This window comes from Macrobrachium nipponense, chromosome 1 (assembly GCF_015104395.2).
Source record: "Macrobrachium nipponense isolate FS-2020 chromosome 1, ASM1510439v2, whole genome shotgun sequence".
NCBI classification, from domain to species: Eukaryota; Metazoa; Arthropoda; class Malacostraca; order Decapoda; family Palaemonidae; genus Macrobrachium; species Macrobrachium nipponense.
The window spans coordinates 72965709-72975708 of record NC_087200.1 but is presented as its reverse complement, the minus strand read 5'-3'; the positions used below and the strand labels follow the sequence as shown (position 1 = coordinate 72975708).

The window sequence follows — 10000 nt, the reverse complement described above, 5'->3', positions numbered from 1 at the left end:
CCCTGATTGGCTGTTGATAAACCAATGTCAGGGCTGGAAACTCTCAGTCTCTCTCGAGAGTTCACTTAGGCAGGATGTATGTTCCATCTCTCCTGGGGTATACGTCTTTCAGGAGAGGTGGAACATACATCCTGCCTACGTGAACTCTCGAGAGAAACTGAGTTTCTAGTCCTGTGATTGGCTTATCAACAGCCAATCAGGAGCGTCAGAAGGGAAGAGCCTAGACATCAAATGCACGGTTGATGAGAATCTGCTATAGTAAGGATCATCAGTTGGTCTTATAGCAAGTTTTACTGTATTTTTCTTTTTCTTTCTTTCTTTCTTTTACTGAGATGTATTTCATCCGTTTTCTTTACTATGGATGTTCATTTCCTCGAGTTCTTTAGTGTATGTTCGTATGGCTCCTAACTTGAGAGAGCGAGTTTTAAAGGGAGAATTTTTTTATAGCAAAGGCCAAAGGGACGTGCAATCGAATGTCCATTTTTAGCCCAGGCCTGAAGTAACAAGAAAAACATAAAAAGAACAGGAGCAAAGTAAGGTGGCTTAGCCACGAATGAAACTTTAGACCTGCCGCTACAAGGCAGAACTGGGAAAACAGACGCAGGTTGAAAATGACAAAGCTTCACAGCTAAAAGAACGAAAGAGCTTGAAACAAAATTAAACTGAAACGCAGCGTCTCAGGTGATTGATGTACAAGCTACTTTCAGTAAGGAATTTCTGCTGCATCATTTTCATTCACTTTCGTGACTTTAGACGTTTCCTTGGGGCTGTAATTAAATTCGTTAAATCGTGAAATGTTACCGTTGCTTTTTGTTCTGACTTTAATACGACATAAAACTGTAACGAGTTTGTAACGTGCGTCAAACCTTTTGTATCCAACTGGTGTAGAGCATCACGTCTGCGCCAGTAAAAGAGAATGTTACCGAAGTTTTCGCTTACTCGGGGAGTAAGCCTACCAACTACTTTGTTGTTGTTGTTGTTGTTTTCTTGATGTTATTGGGGGTTAGGAAAGCCCTGTGGAAGAGTCTAAAAAGGTCTGAAAAAACTGCTGTTTCGCGTTGCGTTAAAGATACAGAAATTTTAGGAGATTATATGCATGATTTATTTATTAGAAGGAAAATGTAAACAAATAATGTACATGTTAAGCAATATAGAAAAATTAGTTCTAATGAAATATAGCATATTTATTTTGATTTTCGTTGGTAAAAGAACTTGCTGTTTGATTATAGATTTTAGCACGCGCCCCGAGTAAGCTGGAGGTCGGATCACGCCTTGTTCCATTTATGGTTTGGTATGAAATATCACTGTAACACTTTTTCTCTCCTGCCCTAGCGTTCTCACGGAGAGCATCGTATCTTTCTTTCCGGCACAAGATGGTGAATGGGTCTTGAGTTTTACAAGATGAAACTGTAGGGCTTCGCTCTCCTTCGTGGCGCTGTCATGCATTTTATCCTTTTAGTTATTTTGCTGTCTAATTGTCTTGTGTCTATTTGATTTATTGCAGTTAGATTATCCACTTGATAAGACACTTCCACGAAGACAGTTTGATTCTATGGCGGAGCAAATCATCAAAGAGAATTAGAAAAAATGACGCAGAAAAATGAACGATTAGAATTTCGTGTGCTTTCCGTTTTCCCATTATGTAATGGGTTTAACAGAAATGGCCAAGACGTTAGAAGTTGCTCACTTCATCTCTCTGTTACTTAAAAAGCCGACCACGACCTTCGGGTCAGACGGAAACATCTGGGGCTTCTGCAAACGTACTAATGCATCTCTCAACCAAACTGTTTTTCGTTTTCTCTGCTTATTTTCTTAATTTTTATTTATTTATTATTTATTTATTTATTTTTTTTTTTTGTAGATGCAGACATTGAGATACCAGTTTTGGATGCAGAATATGAATGTGTTTGCATGTGTATGCGTGTTATTTGAGTGCGTCTGAACACCCAGTTTCATGCAATGTTTTTGCTTATATTTTTCACCACATTCACTTCAGATTTTTCTCGAGGCGTCATAACTTTTGAAACAGACGAATTTTGGGAGAAGTTTGGGGAATTTGTTTTTTGAGAATTTTTTCAGTATCCGAGATACCTCTCTCTCTCTCTCTCTCTCTCTCTCTCTCTCTCTCTCTCTCTCTCTCTCTCTCTCTCTCTCTCTTTTCACCCCACCATGGCACATGTTCTCTGTCAAATAACACGGTAGTAGGAGTTCGTGGTACGGTTAACTTTGAATCGTTGTGATGGGAGAGCCAATATTGCATTTCTTGTTGGCCACTTTCTTTTATTGTCTTTTTGTTGTTCTTTTCAATTTTTAGAATAGGATTTCAGTAAGAGCACCTTTAATAAATACCATTAAAGGCCTTCCGATAAGGAATGTAGCAAAATATGAATATTTATTTAAAATTAAAATTTGCCAACTTAATAAAAGATGGAGAGGAGTTAGCATTTTCATGAGATATAGGTTGTCATTTGTATTGGAGGTGCTTTAGGAAAGTTTATGGGAAGAAAATGACGGGAATTATTGTTTGTTTTTCTTTCTTTTTTACTATTTACGTGATCATTTTGTGTTTCGGAAAAGTTTTTGTGGATTCTAGTTAGATTTGCTTTTCAATCTATCTGTCACATATATATATATATATATATATATATATATATATATATATATATATATATATATATATAATGTACGTACATATATATCACGTGTATATATATATAATATATTATATATATATATATATAGAGAGAGAGAGAGAGAGAGAGAGAGAGAGAGAGAGAGAGAGAGAGAGATAGAAACAAGTGCGAATGGACGCATGGCTTCCAAAATCCTCTGGCAAAATTCCATATATCTCCAGTGCTTTTTTTCAGTCTTCAGGGGGGATGGGGGAGACCAACAAAACCACTGCAGAACTGCTATTTTTATTCATTCTTAAGCTAACTGTTGTTTTGACTATTCATGTTCGCCTTCAGGACTAGCCTATATTCACAATGGAATTACATTGTAATATATAGAACTGAGTTCAGCCAAGGAAACTATCATAGTTTCGAAAAATGTTAAGCGTATGAGTTGGTTACGACATTGTGAAATTTATATTTATCTGCGGTAGGTTTCATCCTTGAACCGGCAGAAGGGATACGAGTGTTGTGGTTATTGCTCTTTTATGGTTTTATGAATCCACCGGAGCATTTATGACTTGTGTTTGTACGTGTGCGTATGTATGTGGGTGGGGCGGAAAGTATCTTCATATTTTATCCAAAAGTTGAAAAAAAAAAAGGTTATAACTCATATTTTCTCTCATTGTAGGGACCGACTTTCAGTCTACTTGAGAATTTGTGGCTATGCATAATGCAGCATTCTCCTTTCGGCCAGTATAAAGTTAACGCTTGTTGTACTGCTTTCTGTCTCTCAATAATTCCTGTTCACTATTGTTGGCAAGGTCACTTTTGCCTTTAAAACCCTCCAAACGCCTTTGTCGACTGTTGGCAGGATGATTGCGAAAACCATAACAGAATAACAATCAGGACAGCGTCGACCTTCATGGCTGGCTTCGTCCTCCTCTGCTGATACGGTTTGTCTTCTGTCTTCCTGGTCACTGGACCGAAAACTCGATGGGCACTGCAAGAAATTCCTGAATGATGTTTCCTTATTCTGGGTTATCGATTGGGCTGCCTGCGAGTTATCGTAGCATACAGATTTGCCTCAAAAGGAAGTGGTCTTGTGCAGGCGTCTTTCACAGAAGGCCATGTTACACCTGCTCTTTGCGTCGTGCTGCATAATACACACCACACACACTAGCTTGTATATGCGCTGAGATTAGTAAAAAAATCACTTTAAATAGTAACTGTCAAGGTGCCAGCAAGTTATTTTTTTATATATACTGATTATTCAATTGCTGTTAAGATATGACATTGTTATAATTTACTAACACTTTAAAAGAAAATTCAGTTACTTGCTGCAGCTTTTAACAATATTAGTTGTTTTACCGAATACTTAATAAAAATATAGAACTGGTGATCGCTATGAATTTTATAAATATCGGAGCCGGAACTTCTTGTGAGCAAACATGCCGAGTAATGCATTTATGGAAAATGCAATTGTTTTGCTGCCTCAGTTTATGTTTGCATTATCTATTTAAGAAGAATTAGGAATAAGCATCAGTTTATATTGGCTCGGGTGTTTCAACAGAATTTTAAGGTGTAGGCCCTAAAGTTAACATTATTCTGTTGGATGTTTTTAATGCAAAAGCATTTGGTGATCTTGCATTTGCTATTATCATGCGCTGCTGTTGTCAAGTGTTTCATAGTATTTCTCATCTATACGTAACGAGATTTTCAAAGTGCCCTCCGTATGTTAACATTAATGTAGGATATTTATAATACCAGTGTACACCCGGTAGACAAGCCCCCATACAAACAGTTTCCCTCCCTGTAAACACTGGGTTATATATGGATAGGCCGTACTAATTTTTACTTTATCTCTTTCAGGTAAGTGACGCAGTTTCTCGTGTGCATTTGCCTGAGTTTGTAGCCCAAAAAGGTAAGTGAAATGAAACCTATGTACATAAAAAGTCAGACCTCAAAGTGGTTGTAACGCTGTCACAAGTAAGTACCATTTGTTGTGTATGTATATAGTATAATATTATATATATATATATATATCTATATATAATATATACATATATAGATAGATATATATATATATATATTATATATATGCATTTACATATATGTGTTTATATGTATATTTATACACACCGCACTCCATATGTAGGTAGTGCATATTTGTTCGACATTCTGGAAGACGTATTAAAGTGGCTAATGTTAAAGCGACTTGGTGAAAGTGAAAGCTTTCCTCTCTCTCTATCCTCCCTCTCCTCTCTCTCTCTCTCTCTCTCTCATGAAATTTATCAAAGCTGTGTGCCTCAAGCATCAAGGTCGTTTTTTCCTGGTGTGACCATCCCAATATTTGTAAGAGCATTACCATGCTTCGTACCGCATATTTATGGCCTGTGGGATTGGCCATCCTTTTCAGGGCATGGTTTTGCTGTAAAAGAAATATGCAAAGTATCCCTTTCCGTGATCTGCCGGTAGGTCTAACTTTATCACAGTTTTTTTATTCATTATTCAACATCATTCAGAGACCCATCATATTTTTGCTGTTCAGTACTTCTTAAGAATCATAATTACTTAGCAATGTATCCAAATGGAAAGGCTTCGGTATAGAATACTTCTTAAATAATATAATCTTCAGATAAAAAGACTAAGGACATCATGTTATTCAACCATCTATGCCAAACGGAACAGTCACCGAATACTATTTTAGAATATTTTTGCAGGTAAAGAGACTTCTGTTATTGAAGAGTATATTGGTTTAAAATAATCTTTGGAACCGTTTTTTAAGTAGTTTTATATAGTGAAATTCGTAGGTATCCTAAAGTTCAAACTGAACTTAGCCCCTTTTCGTGGTCTTATACGTATATGTAGGTTATTCAGTCATCTACTGATTTGTCGTGTGGAAGACTTGATTTTTTCATGACTTTTTGCGGTATGTTAGTCCTGGCGGCTTGATCTACCACAAACACATTGATATCTTTGATTTTATTATTGATCAAACTTTCCTTAGTCCTGTGGTTGGTGTATATTAAATAACTTTCACTCCTGAAATTTGTAGGAGTTCGGTAATTCACGACGATTGTACCCAAAATGGCAAAGCTTGCAAACCCTTCAAGTGACGTCATGCTGACGTCATTGTACTAAGTATTGACTGCGTCCTCCTACAGTCATTGATCCACTAACTTCTCTTGAAGTTGTTTATGGTCAACATGAATAATGTATTTTTCCGTTTATTATCGTCCTTTATTTTAATATTCACTCCATTTCTACCGTGTTTCCTTTCTTTACTTACTTAGCCATAATTCAAATCTCCCCGAGTTTAGTGTACTTTGCAACTCTCAACTGTCCTAATTTTTCACGGTTTCTTGAACGCACTAATTAGGTCCTTGAACGGTAACATTCATTTCTCTTTTATATTAGTTCATTTCTCCCTCACAGGAGGTAGTTTGCTTATTTTTTGCCAAGCTATAATAATAATAATAATAATAATAATAATAATAATAATAATAATAATAATAATAATAATAATAATAATAATAATATCCGTGATCCCTGAAAAGGAATCTGGAAAAACTAGAGGCTGAAGTAGCTCCAGGACTCATGCATTAGAGTATGATCCTAGAAACGGCGCACATAGTAAGAAAAGTGATGGACTCCTAAGCAGGCAGGATGCAACCCGGAACCCCGCGCTATAGATACCACCCAGTCGAATTGGAGGACTGTGATAGAAAAAAAAATATAATAATTATTATTATAAAAATAACAATAATACGGAATTGTTTTTCAATCTGTATAACGTTTTCAACACATGAATAGATGTTTGTAGGCATTTGGGTTTTGTTAGTGTTTTCCCTTGATAAACATCAACGACAACAACTTGAAATAACCGCTGTATTGCTTTTGATCTATTCTGACAGTAAAGTTATTGCAGATCATAATATTCACGGAAATGATAATAAGAATAACAGTATTAATCTAAAAGGATCGTTACTCGTCATGGATAACTCACCTTTATAGTACAAAGAGAGGTTTTTGGTAACTTGACTATCGTGGTTTTGTAATATCGTGGCTCACCCACAAAATTTAATCGCAAGATCACTTGGGCGTTTGCCACATTACATTACAAGTAAGTAAGGCTGTCAAAGCGAACTGTTATGTGCCGCATCGACAAGTTGCTTCTTTATTTCGCAAGTGTATTATTATTATTATTATTATTATTATTATTATTATTATTATTATTATTATTTATTAAAAATAATGGCTATTCCAGCCGCGCTCATTTTGTATAAAAGTTTCTCTGCTCTTCTTGTCAAAAACGTAGTAATTGTCAAATTGAATATATTATACAATTTGACAAGTACCACGTTTTTTTGCCATGAATCCCCCATTTGGCGTTTTAATAGCAATAAGAAGAGTAGAGAAACTTCTATACAAAATAAACGCGGCTGAAATAACCATTATTTTTAATAAAACCTGTATTAATGAAGGTCTTCTTCCAGCATATTATTATTATTATTATTATTATTATTATTATTATTATTATTATTATTATTATTATTATTGCCACCTGTAGTAAGGAAATTGTGTTTTTGGTTCGGTCTGTATTGTTATCCATTTGTATGTCTGTTAAAAGAGCCGAAGGCTACATTATGGCTGGCTTGTGATTAGATTATGGGAAATCGGAAGTATATTTTCTGGGAACAAGGCCTCTCCGAACCTTGTTGATGTTATTACTGAACGAAATATACAAACCTAAGTTGTGAGCGTGTAGAAGAACCTATTAGCTTACCAACAAACTTTCGCAGAAGGCAGGGATCATGTGTGAAAATATGGAAAACATAAAGGTAATTAGTATTGTAAAATACAAGTGAAAATTTTAAGATATATGAAAATAAATTTAGTAAAAAATATACAAAAATTAAGAGTGGATGAGAACTAAGAAAGGTCCCCTATGATCAGGAAATTGAAAATTCATCGCCTCAGGACTGGAAGACTGCTTTCGTTACTTCCATTGTTTTACTGATGAGCTTCTATTCGAGTGTCGAATCAAATGGCTCCTGTTTTAACAGTTGTATTGTGTGTACTGTGGTATCATTTCAATGTAAGAAATGAGCATAAACTGAGCTCGCATTTCGTTTGTTGTATTAGATAGAATGCACAGGTATGTTTACCTAGATGATGGAATCCATCCGTCCAGAGGATGGGACCTCATTCCGGAGTTGTCAGACTGAGATAGGATTGCGTAGGACTGTTTACACGACCGCCATATTTGCCACTCAAAATAGTGACAAACTTCCCATTGTGTTGCTTAGCTGTTGTCGAGAAAGATAAGGTTTGCGTAGGGCCGTTTGCTCTGAAGACGGAATTCACCTCTCCAGAGATTAGAGTGTTGTCTAGACTGAGATAAGGTTGCACAACGCTGTTCAGCAACCCGTGATGCTGGATATGATCATGATGGCGTAAAGCCGTTTGTCCGTTGCTGAATAACCACTGGTTCCATGCAACGTAAAAGCACCATACAAACAAACAAACAATGATGGCAATGTCGTTAATATGAAACGGACGCTACTGTTGATTAAGTTTTGCCTTAGCGTTTTTATTTTGTTTATAAAGATGATGACGAGGTTTACCGTTGGTTGTTAATTCAGTGAGCACTGACGCTCTGATGACGCTGTGAATTGCGTTCAGTTTGTTAATGACCTTCAGACTTCAGAATCTAACAAAATACTGCCTTTGTTGATGAAGTGGAACCATTTTACTTAAGAAAGTATGTTATAAAAAGTTGTAAATGAAAGTCATTACGAATTATTTGGGTAACTCATAAAAGTTCTTCACAGCAGCTACGGCAACGTGCCCATGACTTCGTGTATACTGTATTGTGTATGCATGTATGTATACATACAAAGAAGCAGGAAGCTGTGTATGAAGCTTATGCTGCTCAAGTTCTTAAATGAACAAACCAGTTGAAATATTCATTCGATAGACCTTCTGAGTTAATTGAAAGGCCTTATTTTATGGGGAACGAAATCCTGAATACTGTGTCAATAAATGTGGAGCCTCATAGCAAAAAGGGGAAGCTATTCGAAATTATTCTGCCTAGAGTTCAGGCCGAAAGTAAACCCCAAGTCATTGTAAATATTGACCTGTATTGAAATTTTTCGTTCATTGAAACTTCACAGGTATATAGGCATTTTTACAGTCCTGAATATATACAGAACGCTCGATGAATTCTGGGTTAATCAGCCTCCACGTTGGCTGACCTAGGTAATTCCTATTAGGTGTTGTTTATTTAGGTTGCCTTACGCAACTGCCGGCCGCCGGTATATCTGCTTTAATATGCCATGGAGGTAGGTTGATTGTGAATCCTTTTATTTTTTTTCGTCCCTTTGTGCTTGTGGAGTACTTCTCTTTGTTGGGTATTGGTATTATAAATAACATCACATCCGTCTACTTTAAGAGTAAACGGAACCGGGTGACTTTTGCATCGCTTTTTTTTACTTGTTTATATATATATATATATATATATATATATATATATATATATATATATATATATATATATATATATCTATATGTATTATATATCTATGTGTGTATATATATATATATCTATGTGTGTGTGTATATATATATATAATATATATATATATATCATATATAATATATATATATATATATATATATATATATATATATATATATATTATATTTTATATATATATATATATATATATATATATATATATATATATATATCTCCTGTGGCAGAGGAGGGCTTTGGGTTGTAATGCCCAGATATGCTTTTATTGTATGTCAATTTATATATATATATATATAATATATATTATATATATATATATAAAGATGGATATCTATATCTCCTGTGGCAGAGGAGGGCTTAGGGTTGTAATGCCCAGATATGCTGTTTTATTGTAGTTTCAATATATATATAGTATACATATATTATATATAATATAAATAATATATTATATATATAATAATTATATATATATATTATATATAAATATATATTACCACACGTGTGTGTATGTATGGATAGTACATGTAAATAGAGAACAAAAGCGGCTGCTTGCCAACCATGTCGCAGTACTACCCAGGCTATCGTTGTTACGTAAATATTTTCTTTTTATATATTGTAATTTTTTCGACCGGAACCTGAAATTCTTTTTTATGAATAATTTGTTCCATTTCATTACATCCAAAAATGTTTGTACTACTACCAAGAAAAATCATTGATGGGATTTTACTTTGAAATGTGACCAGTAGGTCCATGTTGATTAGAGTCATAATCTGGTTATATACTAATTTAGTGAAAGTACCGTGTACCTCAAATTCAAATTTTTTCTTTTTAAATTCTTCGTGTAAAA

The 10000-nt window shown here is 34.9% G+C and overlaps 1 protein-coding gene across 6 annotated transcripts in view; it reads left to right on the top strand.

Moving 5' to 3' along the window:
* LOC135219384 (trafficking kinesin-binding protein 1-like) overlaps nucleotides 1–10000 on the top strand; it is a 398078-nt gene that overhangs the window by 284985 nt on the left and 103093 nt on the right. The window lies entirely within an intron of this gene.